This window comes from Pongo pygmaeus, chromosome 6 (genome assembly GCF_028885625.2).
Source record: "Pongo pygmaeus isolate AG05252 chromosome 6, NHGRI_mPonPyg2-v2.0_pri, whole genome shotgun sequence".
Taxonomy (NCBI): Eukaryota; Metazoa; Chordata; class Mammalia; order Primates; family Hominidae; genus Pongo; species Pongo pygmaeus.
Genome location: NC_072379.2, coordinates 1,607,159 through 1,618,625, shown reverse-complemented (window position 1 = coordinate 1,618,625; position 11,467 = coordinate 1,607,159). Strand labels below are relative to the sequence as shown.

The 11,467-nt window shown below is 56.5% G+C and overlaps 1 pseudogene; it reads right to left on the bottom strand.

Moving 5' to 3' along the window:
• Nucleotides 1–2,276: 2,276 nt before the first annotated feature.
• Nucleotides 2,277–4,356, bottom strand: LOC129040804 (putative uncharacterized protein PSMG3-AS1; annotated as a pseudogene).
• Between the last annotated feature and the right edge of the window lie 7,111 nt (nucleotides 4,357–11,467).

Here is an 11,467-nt window from a genome sequence, read left to right as displayed (position 1 = left end):
CACCTGTAGTCCCAACTACTCTGGAGGCTGAAGTGGGAGGATCACTTGAGCCCAGGACGTTGAGGCTGCAGTAAGCTATGATGGTGCCACTGCACTCCAGCCTGGGTGACAGAGCAAGACCCTGTCTACAAACAGACAAACAGAAAAAAGACTGCAAATTATTTGCCCCCCTCCCATTGAGAGGAGGCTGTTCCCCCTCCCGTTCAATCTGTGGGCTCCAGGCTCCATCAAGAGCATGTGGGGACTCAGTCACTTGTTCACCCATGTTCACAGGAGCACCGTCCCCAGCAGCCAAAAGGGGAAAGCAGCCCAAGTGTCATGCACTGATGAATGGATACACAAAACATGGTCCTTCCACACAGTGGAGCATTACTCAGCCTTAAAAGGGAATGAAGGCTGGGCGCGGTGGCTCACGACTGTAATCCCAGCACTTTGGGAGGCCAAGGCAGGTGGGTCACCTGCCTGAGGTCAGGAGTTCGAGACCAGCCTGGCCAACATGGTAAAACCCTGTCTCTACTAAAAATACAAAAATTAGCTGGAAGTGGTGGTGGGTGCCTGTGATCCCAGCTACTTGGGAGGCTGAAGGAGGAGAATCACTTGAACCCAGGAGGCGGAGGTTGCGGTGAGCCGAGATTGCTCCATTGCACTCCAGCCTGGATGACAAGAGCGAAACTCCCTCTCAAAAATAAATGAATAAATAAATAAAATACAAATTTTTAAAAAGGGAATGAAGTGCCCTCACGTGCTGCAATGTGGATGAAACTCGAGGACATTATGTAAAGTGAAATAAGTCAGTCACCAAAAAACGGATACTGTATGATTCTGCTTATATGAAGTGTCTGAAATGGCCTTATTCATAGAGGTAGAGCGCAAAATGGTGGGTACCAGGGGCAAGAGGGACAGAAGGATGGAGAGTTAGGGTTTAATGCATACAGAGTTTTTATTGCAGATGATGAAAAAGTTTTAGGTATAGACAGTGCCGATGGTTGCACAATATTGTAAATGTATTTAATCCCACTTACAAATGATTAAAATGATAAATGTTATGTTTATTTCATCACTACCAAAAGGCTGTGGATGCAGGGGTGCTGGTTTCTGGTCCTAGCCTAAGAGACTGGCAGTTTCCACCTTCTGTCTCTTGGGACAGTGGCTCTGGGAGCCCTGAGCTGACATGCAAGCAGTCCAGCTACCCTGAGACCACTGTGCTGGAAAGGCCACAGGGAGGAGCCCTGTGGAGAGTCCCAGCTGAACGTTGCCTTCCAGCTGTCCCTGCCAAGATGCCAAGCATGTGAGTAAAGCCATCATGGACCCTCTAGACCAGAGTGCCCACCAGCAGGGTACCATCTGGCAGCCACATGGAGCGGAAGAACCGCCCAGCTGAGCCACTTCCAAACTCTTGACCCACTAAGTCATGATCCACAATGAACCCATCATAGGGATGGTTTGCTTTGCAGTGTGGATAATGAGGATATCATGTGAGGGACAGCTGAGGTACTGACCCAGGGTGTGACTGATGCTCCCCATGTACCCAGAGCTCACTTGTGAAATGAGGACCATGGGACATCATGAGGATGAGAGGTGGTGATCCAGGAGTGTGGACATTCAGCCAATGCCTGATAGAGCTGGGGTACAAATACCCCAGCTCCCTCTCCCTCAGGGAAGACTTTGAGGCGTGTGCTCCAGCAGCTCCCCACAGTGGTGGCAGGCATGGAGACACACCCATTGCGGCCCATCTTCCCTTACCCACCTCACTCCCTGGGATGGTTAATTTTATGTGTCCACTTAAGTGCACTGTGGGGTGCCCAGACTACACATTGTGTGTATAAGAGTGTTTCTGGATTAGATCAGCATTTGAATTGTGGACTCAGGAAGGTGGGCTGCCCTCCCCAAGTGGCTGGGCATCATCCAATCCCTCAAGAGCTTGAATAGAACAGACGGCAGAGGGAGGAGGAGTTCACCCCTCATTTCCTGCCTTGCCACTGAAGCCAGGACATCTCATCCTCTCTTGCCCCGGGACTGGATGTCCACCATCAGCTGCCCTGGTTCTCAGGCCTCCGGACCTGAGCTGAGTTTGAATCACACCTCAGGCTTCCCTGGGTTTCCAGCTTGCAACACAGATGGTGGGACTTCTCAGTCCCCAGAGTCACATAAACCAGATTCCTCATCCTAAATCTCCTCTGTGCATTGGTTCTGTTTCTCCGGAAAGCTGTCACTAACACGCTCCCCCTCTTTCCCCTGCAATTCCTGAGATCACCTCCCAAAGGAAGCACGTATTCTCAACTGCATCCTTCAGGGTCTCCTCCTGGGGGGGCCCTGGTCCGAGACAGCTGGGATTGACTAGCCCCAAGGCTTCTGAACAGCCACTACCCTGCTTTGACTGGGAGGGCCAGGGCTCGGATAGGAGGGCAGGAGCAGATGGCTCAGGAAGGGAGAGCTCGGGGATACCTGGAACTGCAGTTCTACAACGGAGTAGCTGTGGGAAAAGTTGCTGAACCTCTCTGAGCCTCCATTTTCTCACCTTTGAAAAGGGGCAATGGTGCCCTCCCCGTCGGGTGGCTGTGAGGTGTGGATGTGGGTAGACGCTGGGCTTGGCTGGGCTTGGCTCTCCTCTCACACTGGTCCTTTTCTCGCCGTTTGTCCCTGCCCTGCCCGATGGGCTGTGTGACCCAGGAGGCATCACTCTCCCTCTCTGGGCTTCAGATTCCTTCACCGTTCTGCAAAGGGATTGACCTAGATGGCCGAGGATCCTCGGACTCCTAGAAAACAGTGTTTGCTCAGGAGACGTGGCCCCGGGGACGCCCCTACTCTGGACTTGTGGGATGGTTTCTCTCCTGGAAGGGCTAGAAGGAGAAGAAGCCCGTGGGAAGGAGGAACGTGGGTGGCGTCTTCGCCCCGGACCCCTCCTCGCCTTGCCCTGTCTGGGCTCCGACATTGAAGATGGCGAGAGAATTCAAGCCTTCCCTGTGTCCCTCGTCTCTGCACTCTCAACCCTCTCAGCAGCCTCCGGGGCACCTGGGCTACTCCTCGGGGGGCACCTGCCACCCCTCCCACATTTCCCGTGGCCTTGGCTGCTACAGCCTCCAGCCCGGGCCCTCTGTGTCACCCCAGAACTCCCCAAGTCTCCACAGCCCATCCTGCCCCTCCGCGGCCGGGGTGGGCAGAGACCGGCAGGTGGCCCAAGGACACGGGCACGGGGGCGAGCCTCCCCCCTCCAGATACCGCCCCGGGCTAGGAGGACAGGGGACCAGGAAAAGGACACCCACCAGGGCGTCTGATCCCAGGGCAGGAAACGGGCAGGCTGCCAAGTCACACGCATCCCAGGCAGTGTCCACGTGCAATCCATCATCTGCCGGCTGCCTGAGAAGGATCCCGGCTCCGTGCAGGAGGTCTGCTCGCCCGGCCAACCCGGCTGCCCGCTCTGCGACCTCAGCGTCCTTCTGCTCCGGTCACCGGGCGGGGTGGGGGCTGGAGCTACAAAGCCCAGCCTGGGAGGCCGCAGAAGGGCAGGGTGCTGTTCCCAATGTGTGGATGGGAACACTGAGGCGGGGTGGGGAAAACGCCTTGAGGTCCCCCTGAGGGAGGGGACGGGTCCTGGGAAGCAGGTCCTTCAGCCTCGGTTAGGATGGGTTACGTGAGAGAACCGCCCGGTGTCAACACCAGAGCCGGTGAGGCTGGCCTCCCGGCACAGTGCTCAGGTATCCCCTGCGTCCAGGAACAGGAGCCACCGCACCCGGGGCTCCAGCCTCCCAAGACTGCCTCAGCCTGGAGCTGGCGGGAGGGGCGGATCCGGCGGGAGTGGCCCTCACCCTAATGAAGCTATCTCGCCACTGTAATAAAGACCTCATGTACCTCCAATGACACTTAGCAAATCCGGGCACAAATAAATAACCCAAGTCCAATTGAATTAACCTTCAGCTGATCAGCACAGCTAAACAAATTACCCCGAGGCCCGAACGAGATTAAAAGACCGGGCGCAGACTGCGATCGTTTGGCGAGAGGGTTCACTGGGTTTAACGCGTTTAAGCCAAATTCCCCGGCGTTCTTTTCTCTGGTTTCAGGCCACTTTGCTCCCAGAGTGCAGCCTTTCTGGGGGCCGCAGCCCCCCTGGGGGGGTCGGCGGGGAAAAGCCAGGTGCCTGGCGGGGAGGGTGAGGCCGAGCCAGTGGCGGTGGAGGAGGGAGACCCCCTGCCTGTGCTGGGGAGGAGAGCGGGAGGCCACGGCAGACAGTGTCCTCAGGGGCGTGTCCCCAGGGGCGCAGCCAAAGCTGGTTTCCAAAGACACATGCGGGTGCCAGGGCTGGAGGTCTCATCCTCCTAACTCGACATCCGATGGCACCCCCTTCACACCCAGCTGCATTTAGACCCGGGCTGACTCCCAGGAGGAACCTGCTTTGTAAGGTCTAATCCCAGAGTCGCGCTTCTCCCACCCAGACCCCAGGCTCTGCCCCAGCCCAGGCAGAGGGTAGGAGCTGGAGGCTCGCTGTGGTTGGACAGAGATGCTCCCTGGGTGGGAGACTGCAGTGATGCAAGGCTGTAACGACAGATCGAACCGCCACTCTGCCAGCTGCCTGCGACACGGGGGTCAACATCACTTTTAGAAGAACGGAGACCACTCCAGGGGGTTTCTCTGCCCGCCCCCACACCAGGGCTGCCGGCCTTTCTGCCTTCAGCTGGCAAAAGGGGCCTGCCCTCGGCTGGGATGCAGCCGCCAGGGAAGGTGGGCCCTGGAGAGAAGCAAAGACGATGCAGTGCCCAAGGAACCACTGCCCAGAGCACAAGGCCCTCTTCCTGCTCCAGGTAAAGCACTCAAACAGGCTGGAGAGGCTGCCCACCCAGGGGCAGCTCCCAAGCAAGGGACCCAGCTGTAAACACACGAGAGCCATCCACCCAGGCCATAGCGCATCCACTAAGATGTGGCTTTGGAACTTACCCAGAGAGAGAGAACTCTGCAAACAGTGCTCCCCAATCATCTGTTCTAGAGGCAAATGAGGTGTGGCCTCCCAAGGCAGGGGTTCAGGAGGCTGTGTCAGCCTGGACTTCTCCCCTCGGGGGATTTGCTTGTAGCCCAGGAGACTCAAGGGGAACCTTAACCTCAGGGAATTCAAAAGGCCCCGTTGTGTGCATCGGCCCGAGCGCTGGTGGGGCAGGGAAGAGCTTCCTAGCAGGTCTGGCTTGTATGGTGGTGAGATCCGCAGTGGCACTCTGGTGCCCTGGGTCAGGACGGAGGTCGGGGCTGCTCTGCTCATGATTGGAGCCATGCAGACGCCGTGGAGCTGGGGCCACTCTGGGAGAGGTTGGGGTCCCAATGCCTCAGCTGAATTTCCAGGTATTGCTCTGTGGGTGTTTAGGAAGTCGTGCCTGGTGGCACCCACAGTGGTGCTGGGAAGGCATTGCCTGTGTCCCCGTGTTGGGATTCACCATTAGGTGGTGTGGGTAGGAGCCACCTGAGAATAGGGTGGGGACGGGAGAGGGTCCCTTAAAGCACCAGCTGATGATGGCTGCATTTGACAAGAGAGAGCGGAGACTCCATTAGCCATTAACTCCCCAGGGAGCTCATCCACGTGGTGGGGCGTGCAGGGCGGGATGACGGGTGCAGGGCGGGATGATGGGTGCAGGGCGGGATGACCACCAGCTGATACGGAGAGGCCAGAGACAGGACAGAGGCAGGAGAGCAGCCCAGCCCTAATCATCCAGGCTTTGCCGGGGGCCTGGCAGGCACAGACCCTAGCCTGGGTACCGTGGGGGTGCATGGATGCTCTTCGCCTTGTCCCTGAACACAAGAGGCCACCGTCTGCCTGGGACCAAAAGCCAGAGAACAGTAAACCCAAAACACAGCAGTTCAGAATGGGAGATGTTCCAGGCCCCAGGTGAGAAAGGCCGAGCTGGCTACAGATGCCCAGGACTGGGAAGGCTTTCTGGAGGAGGAGGCTTGAATGGGGCCTAGAACCAGCCACGGGGCACCTCAGAGGTCCTTCAAGGGTTGGACGGAATCCGAAACGGAAGAGAAAAGCAAATCCGATCAAATCACTGTGCTTCCTCCCTCAGGACTGTGTGCTGGGGTCACCCCAATGCTGAATCTCTGCATTTACCTGGTGAATGTCTTTTCCAGGAAGGGGTGGGCACGGCCCTCCTGCCCACTGGTGGGTCCCAGCACCCAGCAGCTGGGGATGCTCCGTAAATATTTGTGGACCGAATGAATTTGGACAATGAGTGGACCAGTGCCAATGAGGTGGGTGCTCTGTAGTTGAAGAGTGTGGCCCTGCCAGGCATGGTGACTCACGCCTGTAATCCCAGCACTTTGGGAGGCCGAGGCTGGCAGATCACCTGAGGTCAGGAGTTTGAGACCAGCCTGACCAACATGGAGAAACCCCATCTCTAATGTTTAAAAAATTAGCCGGGTGTGGTGGCACATACCTGTAATCCCAGCTACTCGGGAGGCTGAGGCAGGACAATCGCTTGAACCCAGGAGGTGGCAGTTGCGGTGAGCCGAGATGGCACCATTGCACTCCAGCCTGGGCAGCAAGAGCGAAACTCTGACTCACAAAAAAAAAAGAAAAGAAAATTAGCTGGGCGTGGTGGCGGGCACCTATAGTCCCAGCTACTCAGGAGGCTAAGGCAGGAGAATCGCTTGAACCCAGGAGGTGGAGGTTGCAGTGAGCCAAGATCGTGCCATTGCACTCCAGGCTGGGCAACAAGAGCGAAACTCAGTCTCAAAAAAAAAAAAAACCCAAAAGGATTAATTTGTTGTTGTTGTTGTTGTTTAAGCCTGTCTCCCAGGCTGAAGTGCAATGGCGAGATCTCAGCTCACTGCAGCCTCTGCCTCCCAGGTTCAAGAGATCCTCCTGCCTCAGCCTCCAAGTAGCTGGCATGACAGGCGCCTGCCACCATGTCCGGCTAATTTTTTTTTTTAGTAGAGACAGGGTTTCACCACGTTGGTCAGGCTGGTCTCAAACTCCTGACCTCAGGTGATCCACCCTCTTTGGCCTCCCAAAGTGCTGGGATGACAGGCGTGAGCCACCGCACCCAGCCCCCACCCAAAAGGATTGAAAGCAGGATCTGAGAGGCAGGTGCTCACCCACGTTCCCAGAGACGTTATTCACAGGAGCTGAGAGATGGGAGCTGCCCATGTGTCCACCGACAGGCCAGTGAATGAGCACAGTGTGGTCCATCCATACCACGGGAATCCACACCACGGGAATCCACATCATGGGAATCCACACCACGGGAATCCACATCATGGGAATCCACACCACGGGAATCCACACCACGGGAATCCACACCATGGGAATCCACACCACGGGAATCCACACCACGGGAATCTACACCATGGGATACTGCTCAGCTGAGCAGAGTGAAGGGAGTCAGACACTTGCCTCAGCATGGATGGACCTCAACGGCATCGGGCTCTGTGAAATAAGCCAGTCATGAAAGGACCAATAATCTAATTCCACACCCACGGGGTCCCTAGAGCAATCGAATCTGCAGAGACAGAAAACAGAACGGTGGGTGCCGGGGGGCGCAGGGCGGAGGGAGAGTGAGGGTTTCATGGGGCAGAGTTTCAGTTTGGGGAGATGAAAGAGCCCTGGAGACAGGTGCTGAGGGTTGTGAATGTGTTGAGTGCCACTGACCTCTGCAGAGGGACGTGGTCATGATGCTGATTTTCTGTGATGTGCATTTTACTGCGATCGAAAATTAAAGGCCGGGCGTAGTGGCTCTTGCCTGTAATCTTAGCACTTTGGGAGACCAAGACGGGCAGACCGTGAGGTCAGGAGATCGAGACCATCCTGGCTAACACGGTGAAACCCCATCTCTGCTAAAAATACAAAGAATTAGCCAGGCGTGGTGGTGCGCACCTGTAGTCCCAGCTACTCGGTAGGCTGAGGCAGGAGAATCGCTTGAACCCAGGAGGCAGATGTTGCAGTGAGCTGAGATCGTGCCACTGCACTCCAGCCTGGGTGACAGAGCAAGACTTTGTCAAAAAAAAAAAACTAAAATAGGATGGGTGTGGTGGCTCACGCCTATAATCCCAGCACTTTGAGAGGCCGAGGCGGGCGGATTACTTGAGGTCACAAGTTTGAGACCAGCCTGACCAACATGGCAAAACCCTGTCTCCACTAAAAACACAAAAATTAGCCAGGCATGGTGGTGTATGCCTGTAATCCCCGCTACTTGGGAGGGTGAGGCAGAAGAATCGTTTGAACCCGGGAGGTGGAGGTTGCAGTGAGCCGAGATCGCGCCACTGCACCACACCCTGGGCGACAGAGTGAGGCTCTGTCTTTAAAAAAAAAAAAAAAAAATGAAGATAAAAAGTGTTCGGCTCATGGACCAGGAGAGACAGTCAGGCAGATGGACAATGGGTTGGGCATGGGGTCCATGGGCTGCCCTCGGGAACAAAGGCAGGAGCAGGGAGACCGCGGGAGGGGCTGAAGCTGTATGGGTAGGTGAATGCAGTGACCACGTGGGCACAGAGGGGCCGGAGGGACCAGAGAAGGAGGGACAGAGCTGGCCCCAGCCACACAGTGGTGAGTCCTTAGGTCCCACAGCCGCTCCACAAACACACAAGCCTCCATGTATGCACAGGTTTCCATGCTCACATCCGCACACACTTACCCATATGTGCTGGTAACACACATGTACAGCTCACCCCCATCAAAGTCAAGCTGGCACTTGATGTACAATCTCACATGGGCGACATTCTGGAGACAAGGCAGGGAGCCGGTCAGGGCTTCAGCGGGCAGAGGGCTGACGGCAAAAGATGGTGAGGGGATTGGGGGAGGACGTCGTTGGTTTGGGGTTTTTGTTTGTTTTTGTTTTGCGACAGAGTCTCACTCTGTCACCCAGGCTGGAGTGCGGTGGTGCAATCTTGGCTCACTGCAACTTCCGCCTCCCAGGTTCAAGCGATTCTCATGACTCAGCCTCCTGAGTAGCTGGGATTACAGGTGCCCGCCACTACGCCCAGCTAATTTTTGTATTTTTAGTAGAGATGAGGTTTCACCATGTTGGCCAGGCTGGTCTCAATCATGGTCATGGCTATAAGATGGTCTGCATTTGTCAAAACCCATAGAACAAAACACGAAAGGGGTGCATTTTACTGTATGCAAAGTAAACTTTTTTTTTTTTTTTTTTAAGAGACACAGTCTGTCTGGCTCTGTCACCTAGGCTGGGGTGCAGCGGTGCAATCATAGCTCACTGCAGCCTCGACCTCCTGGGCCCAAGCGATTCTCATGCCTCGGCCTCCCTAGTAGCTGGGACCACAGGAGCACGCCACCACACCAGGCTAATTTTTAAATTTTTTGTAGAGACAGGGTCTTGCAATGTTGCCCAGGCTGGTATTGATCTCCTAGGCTCAAGCAATCTGCCCCCCTTGACTTCCCAAAGTGTTGAGATTCCAGGTGTGAGCCACCATACCCAGTGCTTATATCGTCATTTTTTAAGTTAAAAATAGAAGAAAATAAAACACCATCCCAGCCAGGAGCCCCTAGACCTGGCCCTGGGGGAGGCAGGGTCCCTGGGCCACCCCCTATCCTAACGCCCTGTCCGTTGGAGCTATGTCCCAGGGGAAAAGCGTGAGCGTGCCACACATGTGCTGGACAGAGAGTGCCCATGCACTGCCCTGACACCAGAGAGACCCTCAGAAAGCCCCGGACAGAGCCGCAGGGCTGTGAGCAGCTCAGAACGCGTCGCTTTCGCGGAGCAGCCGGTAGGCTCCTTGCCTAGGACAGTGAGTCAGGAACCTGGCTGCCCGGTCTTGTTTCCCTTTTCTCTAGGGCTACCAGGAAGGTCAAAGCTGAGACTGAGGCCCAATAACAGCAACTGCAGAGGACCCGGCACCAGCACACACATGCCCTGCGCTTCTGTTATGGCCTTGACAGTCTATTCCAGCTTCTGACTCCCCGGGCCAGATTCTGAACAGTCACGTCCTTGTCTGATTTATAATCCTCTACCTGCGTGTGCCTGGCCCGTCTCCCCAGAGGACTGTGGGCTGGGCCTGTGTCCTGGCTACCTCTGCAGAGCCAGCACGGGGTCAGGCTCAGCAGGTGCCTGTGACGTCAATTACAGATGCCAACACCTTCCAAAGACAAAGTGCTTTGTCATTAGGTGACTGGATGGGGAGAGAGGGACCCAGATAAGAGAAAGACAGAGAGAGAGAGAGAGAAAAGGAGACAGAGAGAGAGAGAGAGAGAAAAGGAGACAGAGACAGAGACAGACCAAGGGAGACAGAAAGAAACAGGTAGACAGACAGACGGAGAAACAAATAGAGACAGACTGTGAGAGAAGGAGACAGACAGACACACACAGACAGGCAGGCTGGCAGAGAAAGAGACAGGCCAAGAGAGACAGAAACCAGAGAGACAGAGACGGACAGAGAGACAGAGACAGACAGCCCATGGGAGACAGAAGGAGACAGGCAGACAGACAGATGGAGAAAGAGACAGAGACAGACACAAACAGAGATGCAGAGACAGACAGACAGGCTGAGAAAGAGAAAGAGACAGACCAAGAGAGACAGAAATGAGAGAGACAGAGACAGACAGACAGACCAAGAGAAAGAGAGACAGAGACAGACACAGACAGAGATGCAGAGACAGACAGACAAATAGACACATGGAGACAGACAGACAGGCAGATGGACAGACAGAGAAAGAAAAAGAGACCGAGAGAGGAAAGAGACAGAGAGTGGCACACAGACAGACAGACAGAGAGGAAGGCAGAGAACGAGAAGAGAAAGACCCAGACAGACAGAAACAGACAGATGGACTGTCAGACAAAGAGAAACAGACTGAGACAGAAACAGAGACAGACTGAGAGGGACAGAGACACAGAGAAAGAGACAGAGAGAGATAGAGGGATGATCTGGCTCCTGGCCTCCTAGGAAGATGCATAATTTCTGAGAGGAGGAGGAGGACCTCCCTCCCCCAAGCAGGGAGTGAGGAGAATAAGACATCTCCGACCCTCCCCAACCCCGGACCCAGCCCCAGCCCAGCCCCTCCCCAACCCCGGACCCAGCCCCAGCCCAACCCCTCCCCAACCCTGGACCCGCCCCAGCCCAGCCCCCTCCCCAACCCCGGACCCAGCCCCAGCCCAGCCCCCTCCCCAACCCCGGACCCAGCCCCAGCCCAGCGCCTCCCCAACCCCGGACCCAGCCCCAACCCAGCCCCTCCCCAACCCCGGACCCAGCCCCAGCCCAGCCCCCTCCCCAACCCCGGATCCAGCCCCAGCCCAGCCCCCTCCCCAACCCCGGATCCAGCCCCAGCCCAGCCCCCTCCCCAACCCCGGACCCAGCCCCAGCCCAGCCCCTCCCCAACCCCGGACCCAGCCCCAGCCCCAGCCCAGCCCCCTCCCCAACCCCGGACCCAGCCCCAGCCCAGCCCCCTCCCCAACCCCGGACCCAGCCCCAGCCCAGCCCCTCTCCAACCCCGGACCCAGCCCCAGCCCAGCCCCAGCGCTGCACAGGAGCGTTCTGTGGC